The sequence below is a fragment of the Lissotriton helveticus genome, chromosome 2_1, assembly GCF_964261635.1.
Source record: "Lissotriton helveticus chromosome 2_1, aLisHel1.1, whole genome shotgun sequence".
Lineage (NCBI taxonomy): Eukaryota > Metazoa > Chordata > Amphibia > Caudata > Salamandridae > Lissotriton > Lissotriton helveticus.
Window position 1 is genome coordinate 256,184,591 of NC_136059.1, and position 21,573 is coordinate 256,206,163.

The window sequence follows — 21,573 nt, forward strand, 5'->3', positions numbered from 1 at the left end:
GGAATTGAGGGCGTTTATGGTTGTTGATGATGAGGAGTACCAGGTTATAAAATGTTTATCAGGAGATAGTCCTTCAGCCTAAAAAATGTTGACATGGCGGCGTCTCGGCATCTCAAAGACTGAAGACCTCTGCTCGAGTTGAAAGCATGGTGGTGAAAAACCAAGCCACCTGCAACCACCTGCACAAATTGCGCACCCCTCGGCGGTGAACGCGTCAGGCAAGAAGGACTCCACTTCCCAAGCACCCGCCTGCCCTGGGGGCGGGGCCAGGACGTCACATTCCTGCAATTCCGCCTCCCAGTGTCAGTGTGAGCCGGGCTCTTTCCTGCCTCTGCCCCCGGCCAAGCCGCGCTGCCCACACCGCCGGGGCTCATGGAAGGCAAGGCGGGACTGTGAGCCGTGGAGGGCCCCCGGAGCACCGGCGGTGCAGCGGCCCCGGCCCCTTCTTTCGTCCCGGGGACAGCAGTGGCTGGAGACCTGGATGCAGCAGCCCCAGGCAGGCGGCGGACCTCGCACTACAGCCCAGCGCAGGGGCACCGCAAGGCGGGGGACCGCTGCTAATCTGGACCCGCATCAGAGGCGAGTAATGCTGGATTTACTGTCTGGGTGATTGCTTTCTGCTAAGGGCTGCGCCGAGGGCAGCGTATTTTTCTCCAGAAGGGAAGCGGGGGTCAACCACAGCAAATGAGTGGTTTTTCTTTTGTTTTGAAAGTGCTAGCTGTGCTGGATTTTTGCAATTGTGCCAGACAAAAGGTGACAGCTGTTTACGCGTGGCAGTGTGACCACTGCAGACCCTGTTAACCCGCTGAAAACTAACCAACGACATGTGTTCTAACACCAGAGGCTCGTCGTAGTTTTGCTGCATCCTGTGTCCTTTTAGCAGGTAGTTATTTCCATCTCCACCTGATTTGCAGTGGCTATAGAATAATCATAGATGTGGTGTTGATATATTGTGTCGCATAGTCTCTGTCACATCCCAGATTTCGATTGATTGCATCTCTCCTGTTAAGTGGCACATTCATAATATAGTTGCCACTTGGGTTGTCAGTAGACTAACACAGATGAAGCTGCCTATGGGTTAAAGGAGACCATGTGGTTACAAAAAAGACAAATTATGCGTCTTTGTTTCAGAACCGTTTCAAATAATGGCCCCTGGTGCATTGGTTTGGCCTTCCTGGGCTGCACTGTTGGTGCCAGAAATGTGTCAGGCCTAGCGGTGGCTTGTGATTGATGGCGCATTGTAAGGGCGACACAAATCCTGCTTCTCCTGTGCATTTGCTTGTTACTTTTTCTTCGATCTGATTGGGGTTGCTTTCTTTTGGGTGCGTGTGTGGTTTCTCCAGTTTTCCATTTGATTGCCCAGGAGTATCCTTGTCTAGGATTTCTGGCAAACTAAGGCTTCCCACGCAGGTGTTTCCACTGTCACGTGAAATAGTACCAAGTTGTCCCAGGCCATGTGACGCTATTGCTCAAGCCTGACTGCATGGCCAGCTGCACCTTGGATTGTGGGACTTGCAGTTCTACTTAGAACATTTTCCGAATGGGATTAACAATGCTATCACACAAAGATGTTGGCAACAAAAGTCAAGACTGGCTGGAAGTTTTAAACAATAGCTAGGGTTACTTGGACCAGTGCACGTGGCATTTGGGGAATTGGAGAGTTTTAGCTTGGACCAGTGCACGTGGCATTTGGAAGATTGGAGAGTTTTAGCTTCAAGGTGCGAGCTAGCAACTCATGGAAAGTGTAAAGCTCCCACTCAGTGTTGCACCATTCAAGCAGCTTGTGTCGTTTTTTTGTTAACAGCATGATTTATTCTTTGACTTGTATTTGGTTTTTAACATTGTAAGTGTGTACTCGGAGCCTCATGCACTGTCTCAAAAGCTATCACAAATCAAGTGTTACACATAACTTCGGGCCAACTTGTTAGCTCTGGAAACTTTGTAGCTGGGTGGAGCCCACTTATGGCAGATGGGGGCAGGGAGGCAGGGGATGGATGGGGGCGGGGTAATTCAGATAGGCTCTGTCATTTTTTCCTATCAAATCCCTAAATCTTCAGCACAGGCATTTCCCTCTAATCCTGCTTTTTAGTTTTTAGTTCTGGGTCTGGTGACTTAGTGGACTAATGTTTCCACTGTAGGGGCCTGTGTGTTGACCTCATGGTCTCAGGTTCAAATCCCAGCGTTTCCACTCAGCCTTTCATCCTTCTGAGGTGGATAAAATGAGTACCATTGAGTTGGGTAACAATAGACATCTGTTATTCAGCGCCAAGATACCTTTCTGGGTGAACGTGTGCAAATACACGTTATGTTAGCGTGCCTTTTAATGCATTGTTACTAGGAGTTGCAAGGCTGGACAATTAGCTTTGAATGTTTCCCGTGTTACACATGGCAGACCCCTTTAGCTAGTCCTTGTCTTTGTAACCAAAACCACTTTGCATATTTTAATTTGTAGGTCAGTGCTCCTAACCCCAACAGTTATCAAGTGGTGCCTGTAGTTACATTTGTTTATCCGGCTGAGGCAGAGACTATAGGCCTTGTACTTCTCACTCATGGTCCATAATGTTTGGAGTGGCGTGCTGCCTGTCCACAGAAAGGGTTTTTCCGCCTGGTCAAGGATACGAAGAAGTAGAAGTGGGAACGCCAGGGCTCGTGTCTGGGTACCACGTGGGTGGATGGCGTCCCCCCACTTATTTTACCAGGAGTTCGATAACTGAAGCAAATGGAGCCACACATTGACTCTTTGGCCTCTCTGGGGCGAGGTAGGAACCCATTCAGAACACTGCTCACGCGCTGGCTTTTCTGATGCAATCGCGTCTAAGGAGTGAGGGGAGGCAATGAGTGATGATGCAAGCCACCTTTCCTGACGTCACTTCCTTTTGTGACATCAGCGTCCCCCACTTCTTTTTTAAGGGCTTGTGCCCTGGGGCACGCCACTGCTCAAGACAGGAACCTGGCTCTGGTCCAGTTCGAGTTAGTATTTGACCCTCCAGCCCAAATGATCCGTGCTATCGAATGGCTTCAGCCTGGCATCCACAGTGTAATCTCCCCATCAAGAAGTAAAGATAAAGCAGTGACCTTTTGATGTATAATGGTCGAGAGAAGGAGATACCCAACTTACGACTGACTTCCACAACATGAAACCTGGAATCAATCCCAGCGTCCCTCCTTTACTAAATTGTGTGTTCCTAAGCAAATGCATATTTTTTTATTCACCATGCCTTCTTTTTCTTCATTATCACATATGAGAGCATCTGCAATAGCAGGGTGCAGGATGTGTGCTCCATAAAACCCCATGTGTTTGATTTTATAGACTATAATTTTGTTGCATGTATAACAGCAATTTAGGCCACATATTGGGTGCACCATAACTGACTTGCCTCTTAGCTCACTGGTAGCATTTTGTTTAGGGAGGGGGTTAAACTACAGGACTTTAAGTGGGATGAAAAAACTTGGGGGAGGGGTCTCTCAATTGGGCGTGGCTGATGTCCTTAAGGGTGTGGCTGAAAAACAGGTAAACTGAAAATCTGTGCGTAGCTTAGAGTGCAGCCCTATTGGTATTTTGCTGTTTCTGTCATTGCATCCGGATATATAATACAGTGAGTAACATTACATCTACAAGAAGCCAGGGCTATTGGCTTTGTCATTGGTTGTTAGTTGTGTAAGATAAAAAAGCACCAACTATGGCTTCGTTGTACTGCACATTGATAATGCTTTAGTTCTGAAATGAGGAGACAGAAAAAGTTGATGAGTGGTGCTGCTGCAGAGTTAAGATGTATTGTTTTCCTCTTGATGATGAGGGCAAAAATGGAGAACCCGATAGGGACCCGTCTCAGCACCTGCTTTTTAGAATTGCCCGTGCTGAGTACTGGCAGAACCCGGCCCACTTCAAGCCTTGTTAATTAAGCATATTTATAAGTCTGTATTATCAAAACAATTGCTTTTAATAAAAGTCGATCAATGCTGTGATGCAATCTGATGCAATAAGTTGAAATGTTTGCTTTTGTTAAAGAAACACGTTTTGGGATTTTTAAAGAGACCTTTGTTGTTGAGCATGATTTTTGTTGCAAGATTCACATGGCAAACGTTTTCATCGCTCGCTGGTTCACGGGCTCTTAGACCTAAGCCAGACCCTTGGCTCGCTCTCTGTTTATTTTTGTTGGCTCGCGCATCTCCAGTATGAAGCGATACATACAAAACATGTCGAAGCAATAATGTGGAATGCTACTGTACCAGAATCGACGCATGGCGCTTAAACGACAGGCCCAGCTGTAGCTGTGGAATTTAGGACTGTGACATTTGACACATATACATGCGTGTCTGTTAATACAGCAGAACGTGTTACACGTGTGAATGTCAGCCACAGAGAATTGGGGAGAAACGCAACGGAATCTTTTCATTCCCTAAATAGCATGCATTGGGGCAGGCCACTTTAATAAAAGCAATAATAGGAAACAATGTTCCTAAAACGAAGGATGTGTTGCATTTGGATGGAACAAGCAGGTAGTTCCTCCTGGCACAGTGGGAAAGCGGCGAGCGCGCGGGCTCCACCCTGCATTGCTCAGGAATAACTGGTTCACGTCTGGAAGCATGGGCGTGGTGTCTGACTGACACTCTCCCCTCCCCATGGCACACTTTCATCGCAGCGTGTGTGCGGTGGAGGCTTCACTTGCCTTTGGTATGTGAAACCTAAAGCTGGACGCTTTTTATGACGCGGCGGAGGAGGTATTGCCCCTCGGTCCCTGCCACGTCAGAGCCGCCCATCATGCTGAGAGCGGGTGGACACCACGTGCTGCCTGCGCAGGAGCAGGCCGAGCTAGGGGCCGTGGGAAAGTTACGTGGTTCGGCGTCGGGCGTACCAATCCACAGCCGGTGCCAGTGGAGATGCGATGCGCCAGGCCCGTGTCGCAGCGTCTTGTGAATCATGCAACACACGAGTACTTTGTTTTGGAAGTGCAAGTTGGCACAGCTGGTGCAGTTAAACGCCACGTGCCTCGTAGAAACAGGTGCAGTTTCAGACACACTGTGTAGACAAGGAACACTGCTGAGCTGGAATAATAACATCTGTTATGTGTATAGTACTTCAGATTTCCCAAGTGCATATAGAAAGTAGATGTTTCTATTTGTATCTGTTGCGCCCTTTTTACATGAAATGCGGTACTGGAAGCAACACATCACGATGTGACTTTCAGCCAGCCCTACTTTTTTCCAGTTCACAAGGCAAATATGGAAACTACAATTTATAATCGCGAAACTACATGCCCCAGCATGCTCCGGTCTGTTGATTGAAAAATCAGGGCAGTGTGAAAATCATATACATGACATCGGCCGATTAATACGTAGGCAGGTGTTATTATTAGTCACTTTTAATTTGACAGTGTATAGAACTTGTAGTTGATTCTAATCTGTGGCTGACAGTCTCCTCACCTTTCCTAGAAGTCCCACGTATTAACTCGTATCTGCTACATCAGGTGTCTCAAACGTCAGGTAGTTTTTATGGTTCGACAGGATCCACACTGTATGTCCAGGATATCCACTTAAACTAACTTTACACACAGTGACTTTAAAGATTAAATGGACCTGGTTCGCAGAGTCTTTGCTTATCTTTAAACTCTAACCTGGACATCCGGGTCCTTCTACACCAAACTCCTAGATTGAACCCAGGTATTGGGGAGAAGAGTCAGGTGGCATACAATACTCTGTGCAGCGCCCTGCGTCACATTTGTATATTTCAGAACATCACTAAATATTTAAAAGTAGTGTTGTACATTTCGGACTATTACTCAAGAAAAAACAGGTCTGGAAGCGAGGTGTGATGGGAGTGGATACGCCCCTTCAAATGAAATATTGTAGTAATGTGCAACAGGAGATGGAAGGGCACGTGCACCATTTAGAAGATTGTATTCCTTTAACAAAATGTGATTTTTCAGAATGTTTTTTTTTTTATTCAGGAGTAAAAAAAATCGTCATATTAAAGACTTTCTGGAAAAATGCATATTTTGATGTATAGTAATAAATATGGCGATGCCTGTAAATTGTTACCACTGTAATTGGCCTTAATTCCCTGCTCCTAGCAACATGTAAAATGGTTATAGGTGGCAAGCTACACCAAAGTTTTAAGGATCCAAAAATCTCTGGCATCTTTCTGTGGCAAGCAGTACGAGGTGTATAATTCTTATTTTTGTATTGTAGCAGGATTACTAACTCATCATACATGTTTTCACACAATATGATTCTAGAAATGTAGCCCAACACGTTTCCCCGTATGGCACTGTTGAATGAAAAATCTCCAAGGCTCCTTAAGAATGTAAGCTTCACATTGGGTCAGTTTTGTATAGATAGGTACATCATGCTGACTATAGCAGTCATCTCCATGTAGATTCTGTAGTAGGTAATACAAGTATTCACAGTTAATATTCGTGTAGCATAAATGTACTTGCCATACATGTAAAAGTCATTTGCATAGCCAGTGCTTATTGCCAACAGTTCGGACTGGACTGTTCCCATGAGGCACAGGGTCAGACTGATTTGCATATGGCCCTGGGGTGGCTGAGTGGGCTAAAGAACGGTGATGGATGAAACCCAGATCTTTTGACTGGGTGTGAGTGTTTGATTGGTTAGATGCTCCGTCCATCACCCTTCTTTTGTACCGCTTTGTTCGCCATAAGTTGGCAGGGTATGCTCAGACGTGAGTCCCTTGCTCACTTTGCCACTGGATTCAAGCAAGCCTGGCTGAAGACGGCTGAAATGCCAGAAACCGGTCCTAGGAAGCTTGTTTCCGGTCCAGGGAAGGCATGGCTTGGCAGTTCAGGCTGTTCTGTTCCCATGAGGCACAGGGTCAGACTGATTTGCATATGGCCATGTCTGAACTGGGGAGGCAGATTGGGCTAAAGAACGGTGATGGATTAAACCCAGATCTGTTGACTGGGTGTGAGTGTTTGATTGGTTCAGATGCTCAGTCCATCACCACCCCCTTTTGTACCGTATTGCCAACATCTGGCATAGTTCCAGCCCTCCTTTACCTACGTTTGACACTGTTGCTATTTTCACCATGTGCTTGACCGTCCCTTATCAGAATAGACCAGGCCTCAGAATCCTTCGAATTGTGTGTACTCACATAGCAGATAGTTGACAACTACGAAAGAATAAACCAGTCAACTGGGATGGTAATCTGTTCCATTTCTGGTGTGCAGTTTAAATTGTATATGTAGTGCATTAGTTTTTTCCTACTACCAGCGAGCGGGTAGCAATTTATGTCTAGCTGTACAAGCAGTCCACTCTTTAGATATAGAACTTTGTAAAACGAACAAACACTGGCAAAGCCAGTAGCTTTTGGTTTTCATGAGCTAATGAATGCAAACACAGCAAAAGACAATTGGTGAATACGGTTGCATTGAATGCTATTTACATATGGCCAGAAGTTGTTGCCCCTATTGGCAGCCTTCTATCCAGAATACTGCTATTATTGTAGTACTGTCTTCCAAGCATCAGTCATGGCCAGGTATCCATGTGCGTAAGTTAACACATTTCACCTAACCAGTTAAAAGGCTTATACTGGACCCATCCATTTACTGTCGGGTAAGATATTACACAATTGCTTCTCTTCTCGGTGTAAGCAAAATGCTTCTTCGAACTGGTTATTGGTGTCTGAAGGTGTGTATGGTCGAACTTTTGTTCTCTTTTCAACCAATCAATCTGTACTTGTAAAGCGCGGATTATCACCTGTGAGGGTATCCAGGCACTGGGATTAGTTGAAAAGACGGGTCTTGAGTTTCTGCCTGAAGTCTTCTGCTAAATATGTTTGGCTCATAGTCCATTAGCCCATATACCATAACTGGATCCGGTAGAAAGCATTTATTAATGGCCAGCTAGCACCCAATACTGGAGTTTCACTCTGCTAGTATTCGCCTAGGTTGGCAGCAAGATGACCCCTGCCTTTCCAGAAGCCAGTAGTCTGACCTTGAATAGTCACTAAAACCACAGGCCCATGGTGATGACAGAGCACCAGGGAACTCCTTTTCACTACTAATACTGTAAGTAGACCAAGTTGGATAGCACGGAACAAGGCACTCTGTTAACCCGTTCATCATTCTTTGCATTAATCTACCCAACCCAACATAGAGCTGCGTCCTCCATTGACCTGGTAACAAAGGCGCAGGTAAACATGGAATAGTTTTCGAATAGGAATACATATCTTCTTTTCAAGTAAATGCTTTTGCCTTTGATTGATCAATTACAGTACACAGTACTCACTACAGAACCCGATTTGTGTTTTTTTGGGCATTGTTCCGTCTGTTTCCTGTCCGAACTTCGGGAGTGTATGAGAGAACACATTTTTTAATGCTTGTTCACAACGCTGCAAAACCGCACTTACAAACGCCATGTAAATGTTTTACTATTATTATGAAAAATTGCATTTATGTTCTTCCTCCCATCATATTGTAAAGCGCTCTGATATCCTTCAGGATCTTGTTCGCGCTATATAAAACTTTATAAATAAATAAAATAAATAACCCTATTTATCTATACATATTCGTCCCGAATTAATAATATCTAGTTATGAAATTTTTTATATAAAGCCTACCTACAACTTAATATAACTCGTATTGTATATGAGATCATATACCCAAGAAGAGGATCAATGTATTCACTTCAAAATGAGGAAATGCTAGGTCAGCCCTGCAAAGATTTGCACCACTAGCTTTCAGCTCAGCAGCCAGGTGCCAACACAACTGTGCTGTCTTATCAGTATTATGTGCAACCAACCTGAAGAAAGTGGTTCTAATTAAATCTTCTTGACTAACCTAATTTAACAACATTTTCAAAATATGACATTGCAGAGGTTGACTATTTGAAGCTGGTTCATGTCATCTATAGTAATTTTTGTATCCAGATGTCATTTACCTAGAGGCACACTGATACTAGTCCAATTCTTGCCAAAAATGTTTCTTGCCAAACTCAAAACCCTTCCCTTTGTTCATCTTTACAAAATTCTATCCTCCCAGTTCTGGGCCTCCTCTGTGACTTTCTCCAACGTATGCCACTGCTCTTCCGCTTTCCATCCTATTTGTCGTCTTTATGTACCCTCCTTATTTATTATGGCATTGGGTTTCTGCAACACCCTCCCTTTTTCTTCAAGACCCTTTTTACACCTTGCTACTTTGGTTCTTAGCTCTCACCTGTTTCGTAAATCATTTTCTGGAAGGACATTGTTTCCAGTGCTTGTATCCTCACTCCTCCGATAACACTTTTTCACCATCATTCTTTACCTTTTCTGTTCTTTCTTCTTTGTTTAATTTCTGACAGGGCTGTTCCTTCTTTTTGGTAGTGGTCCCAGTCGTAACATGTAACAGACGTTTGCAACTCTAAACGCTACATTTTGTATTTACTTTACTGCGTTTTTGTTAATTTCACTTTACATTTTTTGTTCAGCAACTATGTCAACTTTTTGTCAAATTCTGTTTTATCTCCCTACCTGGGATACCATTCCCCAATCTGTGATAATTTCGGGCATTTTTCTAATCTAATTTTTGTTTTCTGAGTTACTTTTTGTCAGAGCTGATGTTTGTTATTTCCGATTCACCAACTTGATGTTCGCCAAAATAACCTGTTGTGAAAACCACGTTGTATGGTCTTAGCAGCTAAGGAATTGTTCTTGATGCATATTTTTTTTGTAGTTCTTCATTCAGCTTGCTTGAGCTCATTGCAACAACTTCACATGAATGAAAGACTAGGTAGGAGTTACTGGATTTTGAACTTCTGTTTTATATTGTATTAAAAGGGCTCTAAATTCACCCATTCTTGCATCCTTCCAATGATCTCGTCGTGAATAAGAGGAATCTTTGTGGCCTGACACGTTTTCAGTGTCAGTTGTGTGTGGGACAAACAGCAAGATTATGCTTCAGTGCTAAGCAGTCTCTTTCCAGGAAAGTAGCATTAATGTGCCCTGCAGCCTTGGGTGAATTACCTGTGTACAAATTACAATTGACTGTAGAATAAGACCCAGAGGAGGTAGCTTGGTGGCAGGTGTTTTGTTCTCCTCTAAAGATGACCTTAAACTAGTGCCTGTGGACCATGACTCTGTTTCTGAAGGCTGGTTCTTCCTGGTACAAATGTGATGAATAATTGTCTGTAATCCAAGGATTTGAGCACCAGACTTCTGCTGAAACAACCTTGGGGACAAGATGTAGGAATAGTCTTACGTTTCCTATAACTGTCTTTAATTCACAAAAGATGAAGAGGGAAGAGGTGTGGTGCAGCGGCCAGGGCGTCTGACTCCGGAACCTGGGGGCTCACGGTTCGAGCGCCGGCAGCAGATCAGCCCAGCACCATGTGACTCTGGGCAAAAGCTCACTTAATGTTCCCGACCGCCCACAGCGCCTTGACGCCCTCAGGCAGTTGTCCCCGCTTTACAAATACTGGACATTTACATTTCCATTGGCTTGATTCTGCAAATTTGCTGTATTCATCCCATACAGCTTTATATGGTGGAGGCCGTTGACTCTGTTTATTAACTCCACTATCTGTTACAATTCTACAATTCTTTTTCTTTTCATGAAAAGTGTGTGTGTGTATCTGTGTGTATCTGTATCCACACCCACACTGTCCTGGAAAAGCATCGCTTTACTGATCACCAGAGAACAACTCTGAAAATTTTCAATATTGTTGGCAGACAACCCACAGTCTCATTGCATTTGTGTACTTAGGCGCCTGTAATAATGATACAGACCAACTTGGCATATCTCCAGGTACTGATTGGGTATAATCAGCCATGCTGTACTCAGTCGCTGAAACTGGACTCGCCTGGAGCTGCACTGGCATCACTTGGCCACATTGAGCACACACTCAACCACACTGCTTGCATGCTCGGTCACACTGGGCACCCATTTGGCTGCACCGGGCACACGTTCAGTCGCACTGGGCACACACTTAGTCATACAGGACCAACACTTGACCACCCTACACATGCTTAGCCACATCCCACATACGTCTAGCGACATCCTGCACACCTTTGGCCAAACTCGGAACTCGCGTTACTGAACCCTGTGCCGTCTTGACTGTTCGATGCATGGCATCGGCCATTCACAACACACATTACTTCAGCCTCACAATTTTATTTTTTAAACCTATCTTTGTGACAGGTGTAGCTTTGCTAATCATTTGGTAACATTTTTTCAGAACTCATCATTGTAAAAAATTTTTTCGTTTCTTTCGAATTGCATGTATTTTTTTCCAAATAATAATTTTTGCTTATACTCTTTCAGAGTTTTGAGCCTACAAGTATATCCCTGTACTTGATGGGGGAGGGGAGGGGGGTTGTAGCATCTCCAGGCATGAAAGCATGTATTGAGGAACTCCTCTCTCGTTTTGAGTCGGAGGAGGGAGATCACCTCTGGGTTATAGGCAGGTAGAACCTGTCTGCTGTTAGGATGGTAGAAGAAGGGATACTGGGCTCAAATTGCACAGGAAAATGTTGATGATGACCAGATCAGGCAACACTATGTGTGGCTTTGCTTGTCCTAATGAACGACTGCTGGCTGCATTTTTACAGTTTATCAAATCGCTCGACTCGCCTCTTCGGAGGCAGCCATTGAGTAGGTACTTTGCTGGCTTTATTAGAGGTCATTTAGCATAACATAAGATATGATAACATTACATGTTCATTAAGTGAAGAACCAAAAGATGAACACACGACCTTGGGAGAGCTCTGCAAGGAGGTCACAGGTCTCCAATACTGCACATTTCCCTTTGTTGCTTTTCATCAGTAACTGTGAGGTGCTGGAGGTTCCAGGTTAGTGCATCTTCCAATGAACCCATAAATTTTTTTGGGAGCACTGCAGGGATTAGCCAACAATCACAGCAGCTGAGAGTGATGTCCAACTCTCCCTTGCCCTTCAATCCAGCCTGCCCTTACAGATGGGATACTAAAGGGGGTTTCTCTGTGTTACAGTACAAAGTGACCTTTACACAAGAACACCTGCGCTCCTAGACACTTTACCATTTTGAACGCTGAATAGTCATGTATCAGCAGAACACATGACAAATCCTGTCACATTTAACATTTTTGCCCATTGCTCAAGCACTGCAATTCCACATATCGGACTCTGGAAGGGGCAAAGCATTAAATCGTGCAGCAGGTACACTGGCATAGGGTCCCAGGGTACACTGGCATAGAGTCCCACCCACGGCGGACCACTGCACCCTAATTATGGCTGGTTTGTACTCCCAAACCGTGGGATGGGGGGCATTTTCCCTGTTTGCGTTTGGACTATGGAATGCTTCCTTTGCCTTGCATCCAATTTGATGGTCATCGATGGACTGCGAAAAGCACAGCAGTCAACACTGTGCTATTCAGACTGTAAATAACAACATGTGCGTCTTCCACTCACCCCATTTTTAAATCCCTTCTTTTCTCAGTAACTACATTTCCTCACTACTTTCTTCTGCTTAGATTAATAGAGCAACAATGGTGTCTACGTATCGAAACCGTCCGATAATGCTAGTTATCAAAAATGAAATGTGAAAATAAGAAAAAAGAAAGGATGGACAAGTCTTAATGAAACGCAAGTGTTTTAGGAACATTGTAAGTGACCGTGGCCAAAACAAAGAGCATTGTTGCCTATAATAAGCACACTTGGTACCTGTGCTGTGCTCTACTTCAAGATGGCAGCCACGCCTTGGCTCTGGTTGGGGAGAATACATTTTTTTTAAAACAAGCATTTGCAATGCAATAGGTCTCGCATTTACACGAGTTTAAGCTATTTGCATTGTAAATGACAATGCCTTTAATTTATGTTTTAAAAATAAAAATAAAAGGCATTGTTATTTGCAATGTCAATAGCTCAAACCCGTGTAAATGCGAGACCTGTTGCATTGCAAATGCTTTTTTTTGGGGGAGGCACGGGGAGATTAAGTGATTTGCCCAGAATCACTGGGGAGTCGACCCCGAGGCTCGAACCTTGGTTTCCCAGCTCCAAGGTCGGCATTCTAGCCGTGAGACCACATCCTCGCCCCGGGTTGCAGGACTGCCTTCATTATAGTCTGACCTGGGTTGCGACCGATCGGCACATGCCTCGGTGGCTTGGCATGGGACTCTCTGCGACTTATCCTGGCACAGACACCAAAACCTCATGTGATCACGAGCTGACAGACTGTTTTTTCCTGAACCTGATGCGGAGATCACTGTGCGACTTCTGGGTCTCAACTCTCCCTGTGAGATAGCTCAGTGTGTTAAGCGCGGGCAGTACAGGTGTGTGTATACGCTGCGGATGGCTTCAGGGCTCGAGTCGGGGTACCACGCGGGTGGACGGCGTCTCCCCACTTATTCTACTGGGAGCTCCATAACTGGAGCAAATGGAGCCGCACATTCACTCTTTGGCCTCTCTGGGGCGTGATCGGAGCTCATTCAGAACGCTGCTCATGCGCGGACTTCTCTGATGCAATCGCATCCATCTAAGGGTTGAGCGAGGGGAGGCAATGAGTCTGATGGTGCAAGCCACCTTTCGTGACGTCACTTCCTGTCGTGACGTCAGCATCCCCCCCACTTCTTTTTTTTGGGATTTGTGCCCTGGATGGCTTGCTCGAGTCCCATGGATGCGAGGAGGGGAGGGGTGGGCAGCGGGAGCAAGGAAGGGCATGGCATGGGGCAGAGGAGGCTCACTCCTGATCAAGGGCGTAGTAGGTATCATGAATGCAGCAGGTGCAGTGACCTAGGTGCCCAAAGGAGTGAGGGGTCCATTGCACCCCAATTTTAGATTTTATTTCGTTTAATAGGTGAACTGGGAGGGGGGGATTTTCTTTACTTGCGGTGAACCCCACGCCACCCATCCAGCACCTTTTGTATTGTAGAAAGGGTTGCCGAGGACCGAGACGTTCGATGTCCGAGATTCCCCCCCACCACCCACCATTTCTCCGCCCCACACCCCTGCCTGTGACAGTCTACCATCCAAGAACTGTATCCATGGCCAATGGAATAATGCGGTTTAGCGGCTGCAGCGTTTACCTCCTAATTATTAATTTTGCCGCTTAATCCACAATATGCTGCTTAATCTGCGAATTTTAACATTAAAATTGATTCTAAATCAAACGGAACAAAAGTTACTAAAAAACACAGCGGTGCGCGGTGCGGGGTGCCGTGCAGTGGACGGCCCTTAGCAAACATTGCATGATCTACAAACTGCCTGGTCACCATGCCAGAGTAGATGGGCGCAGTGGGGTTCTGTGCCAATCTACAAGCGAGATTAATTGCAAAGGACATATTTGTACATATATTAAGTGGATGAGCATAGACTTACAGCCAGTGCATTTCTTCCTTTCACATTTAAACTTCCTATAAAGCACGCAAACTGATGCACAGACAAGGGGATTCACTAATGAAACTTCCCAACTGACAGGAAAGGCCAGCTCATGTGCCATCCTCGGTGCCGTCTCTTGTTTGTGGTGACTACGATTATCCATGTAAACTTGTACCGTCCATCTGTTCTTGCTTCACGTTTTTAAACAGTTTTTTGTCATTGGGTTCATGTCAGAGTTTTTATGTAATATATATACAAAATTGCCGATTTTGCTGCTGACTGTCATTGTTGCCGTGGTTGTGGTAAAAGTTACAACATCGTGACACAGCCTGGACACACAGTAACTGTTTACAAGCCCCTTCTTTGAAGTGCTGATTAAATATCACACTGTCTCCACACACATCACTTTGTAAACATCTCCGTGGGGTCGGTGACACAGGGCAGTCCCTGTGTTTTGTAACATTCGACATCTCTATGCACGTATCTCAGACTAATTTTTTAGCCAAGATGTCCCCACTGCAGTACTTTTTCTGACTATTCTTAGATATTGCTGCGTTTTCTCCCAATGGAAACAACACTGTAGGTAAAACTGTGGTTATCGCACGTGCAACAAAATGCTATTATAACCTAACCAAGATGGCGCCCAGGAACACCCAGAGAACAAGGACCCTGCTTGCCTTGCCTCATACAAGATGGCCTCTGTGCATAGTTAGGGCCTGTGAAGGGAGTGAGCTTCAGCCTCCATCTCAAAAAGTGGAGTGCAAGTATCGAGAGACTGCAAATGTTTATTAACTATACAAAAGATTGAAAAGCTTTGCCATAGAACAAAAATGCCTATCTTTAAAGTGAAACAAAATTAGGGACCATCAGATAGGTGTAGTGTAAGCACTGTAATTGACATATGCCCACAGACTGACCCAATTCGCTTTTGCGAGATGGTTTGTTTACTAACAGGAGTATAGGGTCCTGGATCTGGGCTGTGTGCCAAAAACCAGTGAGGATTTAATATCCAGAATGGCAGAAGTGGTAGATAGGAAATATCCTCATATTAGTCTGCATAGTTAATGGTGATAACAAGCAACCCCATAGGACAAATGACCAATCCGCACAGCGGTCATCTCCGCACGTCTGGCCTGTGAGTAACTTTCACTGTGTTTGATCTTCGGGTAAATTTGGCTCTCCTGTGTTAGAATGATAGTCTTACTATGAGTTGGGACTCTGTAGACCAGCCCCTGCCTGGAAAGGAGTGTTTTGAACATGGGCGGCCCGTGCAGGTAAGGGCCGAGAGGCCTGGTGGCTGGGGGGTTTCGAAAGACGATGAAGAAAAAGCAATTATTTATTTAATTTTCCGTCTGCGGCGTCTGTTGAATCCCCCTCCTCCTCACCCTCATACTGCCCCATCGCTCTTACCTGCATCATCCTGTTTTTGAAGGGCCAAATGCGCTATGTGAAAACAGACTGCAAAATCATCTTTTGCAAAAACAAAGACACCAAAATATACACTGATAAGATTACAACCTTACATAAATATTTCCCAACAAATATGTTGCCCTGTATCTAATTCCTAATTTTAAGCAAACTCACTTCCCACATATTTTAGGGCTGAGATAATTTACCACTCTAGCTGCAGTCCTTGCATATATTGGATAAGTGCAGGACAGCAAATTTAGTTCCCAGTCAACATGCTTGGATGTTTATGTAAGGTAGAGATTTTAGTAGTGTATATATTGGACTATCTGTTTTTACAAAAGATGTTTACATATCAGTATATTGATAAAACTTTGATCTGCTGCAAATTCTCTCTTTGGGTAAAACAGACCGCACGCAGTAATGGTCCGTTCCTTGTAGCCTTGGGCTGTAGTAACACAGCTGCCGGCTCTTTCTGTCTTGTCTCCTCAGTTTCAAGCGGCTTTACTCTCTGACATTAGCCCACAAGATTGTAAAACTTCTATGTTTATAATGAGTTTATCAATAAAATAACTTTTAGAAGTAGTGAGTTGAGGCCTTTTCTAAGGTATTTGCTTCAGCTACAGCAGTCATAGCCTCATGTCCAGTTATAACACATTTCCAAACCCTTCATTGTCCGGGCAACCAGGGTGTTGTAGTTGTTCTTGTAGGTGTGTAAAAAAACAAAATGAAACCAAATAATTTGTATCTTCCTTTATTTAGGAAATTCATAAGCACTACCGTGTTAACTTATGATTGCTTTAGAGTATAGACAATATACTATTTGTTGATGAGATAAGGGAAGGTGAGTCCAGTCTGAAAGGTAGATCTTTTATTCATTCTTGTGATTGCGAGGAGTTAGAAAGCATGCCTGAAGAGTTGATACATTTTTAGAATTCAGTAGGGCCTACCCCTGTAGCCAAAGCTCTTATGTTGGACATTAATTTGCACTTACATATTTAAACAGTGTAGCTTCTCTGAGATTCTCACACAGGCAGAAATGCATGTCCTACGGTACACATTTTCAGTTCCCAACACACTTCAGATTCATTTGTAAGCAAGAAAAGGGGGAAGGATATGTGTGGAACTTGTGTTACGCTTTCACCATGAATGTGCCAGATCTTACGCCTAATGATACAACATTCAATATTCCAATTTAAAAATAAATATGGATTGAAATTCACTAGTGGCATTGAAGTTTAAAGTTCATACGTGGTTTGTAGTGAATTTACATCACCTTCATATAGGACAAAAAATGCCCACAAGGAGCTGCATTGTGCTCTGACATGACGGCAGTTTAAAAGCAATACAGCAACACCTGGCAGGGAAAAGTGCTTTTGCTCTATAGGGAAATCTGTTTGTATATATTGTAAGCTGACCGGGCTTTGTGCTTAATATACAAAGAAGCACCATGCTCCATACTGGTTCTTGCCCTGCCCTCCCAGCAAATAAATAGCCCAGATCTGTTTTCACTGCTTAAGTAGATTTTCCATAAACATGTCTAGTTGTAAATAAATTCCTCATAATATATCTTTGCTTGTGAAAATTCTAGGGCACTGTTTGAAAGTTAGTTTCCTCTTAGTACAAAAAATCGAAATAATGAGTGAAAGTAGAGTTTTGACAACTCCAGTCGAAAAATAACGTTTAAAAAGCACAAGTGTTTAAAAACTAGTTTTTCACTCAGCACCACTCTGAAGGCGTACTACACAGTCGTGTCTGAGAATTAATAACACTTCTGCAAGAGTGCAATTGGTTAGTCTAAGGGCCCAGGACAGCAGTAGGGTTTTTCACGATTGAACACTCAACAGGGATTCTCTATCTGGGAGGAACAGTTAGCAGAACAGCATTCACATGTCTTCCTTAGACTTGGTAATAGCACATGGGTTTGGCTGGATCTGATCCCAGTCGTTCAGAGTGGCATCCTAGACTTTCTGGCTCCAACCCCAGCAGGAAGGAAACTGACAGAGGAGAGTGTTCCTCATCTCAGTAGGGGACTAGCTAGAGAAAGAACAGCTCATGTTCAGACCGAAGAAGGGGATAACCATCTTGGATTTAGGACTTCTCTGTTTTTTTTGGGGGGCAGTACAGCAGAAAAAAATGGTGTAAAAGAGGGTAGGCTATTGAGGAAACATATAGTTGGTGGTCGAGCATTCTTCAGTCACTAGCTGGTGCTTAGGATAAGACTGGCACCTAACCACCGCACCCTTGAAATACTTCTGGAGCTAGGAAGACAATATCTCAATAAAGAAAACACTACTTGAAAAAAGAACCCAAGTGCTTATATAACTGAGGGACTGAAACTGCTCTCCAGTGGCCAAATGGTTGGCCACCTGTTTGCTTCCTCCAGAAACGCAAAAAGCAGAGGTACTCCAGACTCTCACAAAGCCTAGCTGACCACTGAGGACTGTACTCCGCAATAGACCTGGCTGGTGAGTGGCCTGGTACCTGGAAGCCATCCTGAAGACCATAAGGATGCAGGAGTGACCAGAATGAACTTTCTCAGCATTTGTAGAAAAGTGGAACTTAGTGGTTTTTTTCCACCTCTGAAGGACCGGTATGTGGTGATGAGATTCCCCAGGCAGGTCACACCCCAGGTGGAGAAGAGATCTGGGTTCATCTAGCTCAGACCTTTTTGACACGCTGAAATGGGATGCAGTAGGACCTCACTGTAAAGATATCCGGTTTCTTGGAGAACTGCCCAGCTCCATCCTCAGACTTGCCTTGCTGAAGAATTTAGAGAACCCAAAAAGTAACTAAGTCCCAAGGCAAAAACCAAAGAGGACCCGCTGTTGTATTTTCGATTTACGCTTCATTACTAGCAGCCTAAAATCACACCTATACCCTGGTCACAGCAAACTAGAACTTTTCATTGATGCTTTGCTTTTTCTATGTGCTTTTGGACTTAAGACGTTTACAATTCATGTCTAAACCCCCCCCCCCCAGGTAATCATTTTGGTGTCTTTTTTTTCTCCCTTTTCCAAGGTAGGTAATTTATTGTCTTGTTTTCCTGACTTAAAAATGACTGCCAATTGTAACATATGGTATAGGGAGTTTGGGCTTTAGAAATATTGGCGTGATCCACGTGGAGGAGACTAAATTCTGCTGTCCTCTGTTGGGGGTTTCCCCCTCAACACCACATTTGATTTGACTTTAATTTTATATAGCGCTTGAATGACCAAAAGTGTCTTGGCACTCCCGCAAATGTTGATGAAAACCATCAGCCGGATCTGCTCACTGATGGAAAAGCCAAGTCTTTAGGAATTTCCTGAAATATAGGAGAACTGAACAATTCTTTAGGGCAATAGGAAGAGAGTTCCATAGCTTTGCGGTCCTCAACAGAAAGCTTCTACCACCCAAAGATGCTCGTTTGAACCTTGGTAATACTTAACACTTAGTTTCCAAGGATCAGAGGCTTCCAGATGGAACATACCAGATAAATCTATCCTGAAAGCTGACTGGGCCTATATTGTGTAGGGCCTTAAAGGCCAAGCAAATGGCCTTGAACTGTATCCTCTTTGCCACTGGAACCAATGTAGTTTGATCAAGGCCTGAGCCACAGACTGATGGTTAGAAATTCTTGACAGAACTTGGAGAGATGCGTTCTGTAGCATCTGCAATTTAAGAATAAATCTTTTCTGGATGCCCATTAATAGGGCGTTCCTGTAATCCAATTTAGATGGAGCCAGAGAGGGAACCACCGTTTTCTGAAGATCTGTAGAAATAAACAGGTAGGTTTTACTAATTATTTTCAATGTAAAAAATACTGATCATATAAGAGCATTAACCTACTCTTCAAAGTTGAGTTTATTATCAAAAACAAACATTTCTCTCTGCACCAGGAATTAGGCATGCAGTATGCACAAGACACCATTATTGCAGCCCCCTTAGTCCTCTGGTGCTCAGTCTGGGCAAATAAGGAAGCTGAGCTCAATCTGGCTGTCATAAGAAATTGCCTCTCTTGTAACCGCTGTATGACATCCCATTGGGTAAAATATATCATATTCACTTTCTCGGCTCTGGTTTGCACAAATTTGTTTGAGATTCCTAAAACTATTACAAAAAAAAAACTCTGGTCACAGGACAGTTTCATTAAGCATAGGCAGGCTTCTAAGGAGGCTATGGACGTTGTGAAACCAGTTGAGGGATTGTTGCATAATCCAGATGTCACCTGTGGTTGCTCCCTATTTACTTTGTGATAAATGTGCATTGGCGTACACTACTGACCTGATTTAGAGTGGGTTTGACTAGCTGGTTGCCATGTTTTCCACAAGGGCAATATTCTTCTGCGTATTTAGGCATGTGTCCATGTCACAAGCAATGAACCTATTGCACTTTGTTTTCTTTTGTAATTATTACCTACTTTATACAAGCAGGTTATTTTTGCCATTGTGGCGTAGGCACAAGTTTTCTAAATGCAAAGTTGCCTTGCTCTTTCTCCATCAACTTGAAGATTATGACACTTGTCATTATGTTGGTTGCTTTTTGAAGTGCATTTTAGTTCAGAGGAAGAGAATGCTGTTTTAATTGATGCCCTATCGAGCACAACCGCACTTAAAGTTCTTGACCTTCCAATATATTGTTGTAAATCGATCAATCCACTCATGATTCTTCCAAGATGAAGCATTTTAAATGTGTTACACCGCGGATGGCTTTTGTGAGCCCTTAAAATGCTTTTTTGTCAAAATTCTTTTTTTTGAGCATCTGAAGCCAAAAATGACAACATGAATACAGTAGGGCGTGTGAGGCCCGGGATCAAAATATATGCACTTAATTAGAGACCAGTTTCATACTACCCAGAGTCCACACATTTCCGCCCTCCACCCCCCCCAACCAACCCCCGTTGGTAATGTAGCGGACGCGAATTTTGAGACAACAAGCCTAGAGGAGGGCCCCTCAGGTGGAAACATCTTAATATGTTTTTATTATGCGTTTTTTGTGTGTACCTGCTATATGCTTATTTTTTTTATGATACACTTAATAAGGTTGAATAAAGATTTTTGACTTGCCTTTAAAATTGATACAATTTTAACTTGAGGAACATTTCTTTGGGGGTTGCCTGCTGCTTGTTCCATAGCTACCAAGAGTTGAACAGGGGTTTTCTAAACAGATTGTATTTATGAAGTTTGCAGGGGTGACCCCTCTAAAATAATAACCCAACGTCTGACAGAAATGAAATGAATAAAAGCCAACTTATAGATGGCTCAGTGAGACAGAATGAATCCATGAACTTGGCCCGGTTTGCTATTGTCTCAAGCCGACCAGCTGTAATATAGACATTTATATTTACAAAACAATCATTGAGCTAACATTGGGCATTAACAATTCCTGCCAAATTAATGACAGATACACATCAAAGGCTTAACATTTATTGAGACATACTCTAGAAAAATAAGAGTGACCACATATAGCTCTGAACAAAACAAAGAAATCCAACAAGCATGATTTAGAAAAGAATATCTAGGAGAGGAGAACACTGGAGAAATGGCCTTGATTAAATATGCCATTGTATAATCACCAAATGTAAAAATATTATTAACAAGCACTTAGCATATTCACTTTAAAATGCTAAAGCCTGTTGTTCAGCAAAATAAAAGTAAAAACATAAAACTATCCAGCTACGGGAACCTAGAAAAGAAGTGTTTTGCAAGCTCAAATACAAACAGAAATTAGCAAATGTGTTGGCATCCAATGATTTGGCTTTTTCAGTGCCTTTTAGGTCGAGCCTAGCGCAGTGCGCATGCGCTGATGTAGGAGATGACCTTTTGGAATCGGTCTGCACTTTTCTAACACTCGAGCGTGTGCCGGTATCCATCTTGTGGGAACAAGCAGCAGCGCG

At 43.7% G+C, this 21,573-nt stretch overlaps 1 protein-coding gene across 4 annotated transcripts in view; it reads left to right on the forward strand.

Moving 5' to 3' along the window:
* Window positions 1-276: 276 nt before the first annotated feature.
* CTIF (cap binding complex dependent translation initiation factor) overlaps window positions 277-21,573 on the forward strand; it is a 954,573-nt gene continuing 933,276 nt past the window's right edge. The window contains exon 1 of one of the 4 annotated variants that reach the window (XM_078674783.1): window positions 277-579. The gene's annotated coding sequence lies outside the window, so the exon portion shown is untranslated. The remainder of the gene's footprint in view (window positions 580-21,573) is intronic. The other 3 variants (XM_078674781.1, XM_078674780.1, XM_078674782.1) reach the window with 3 other exon arrangements.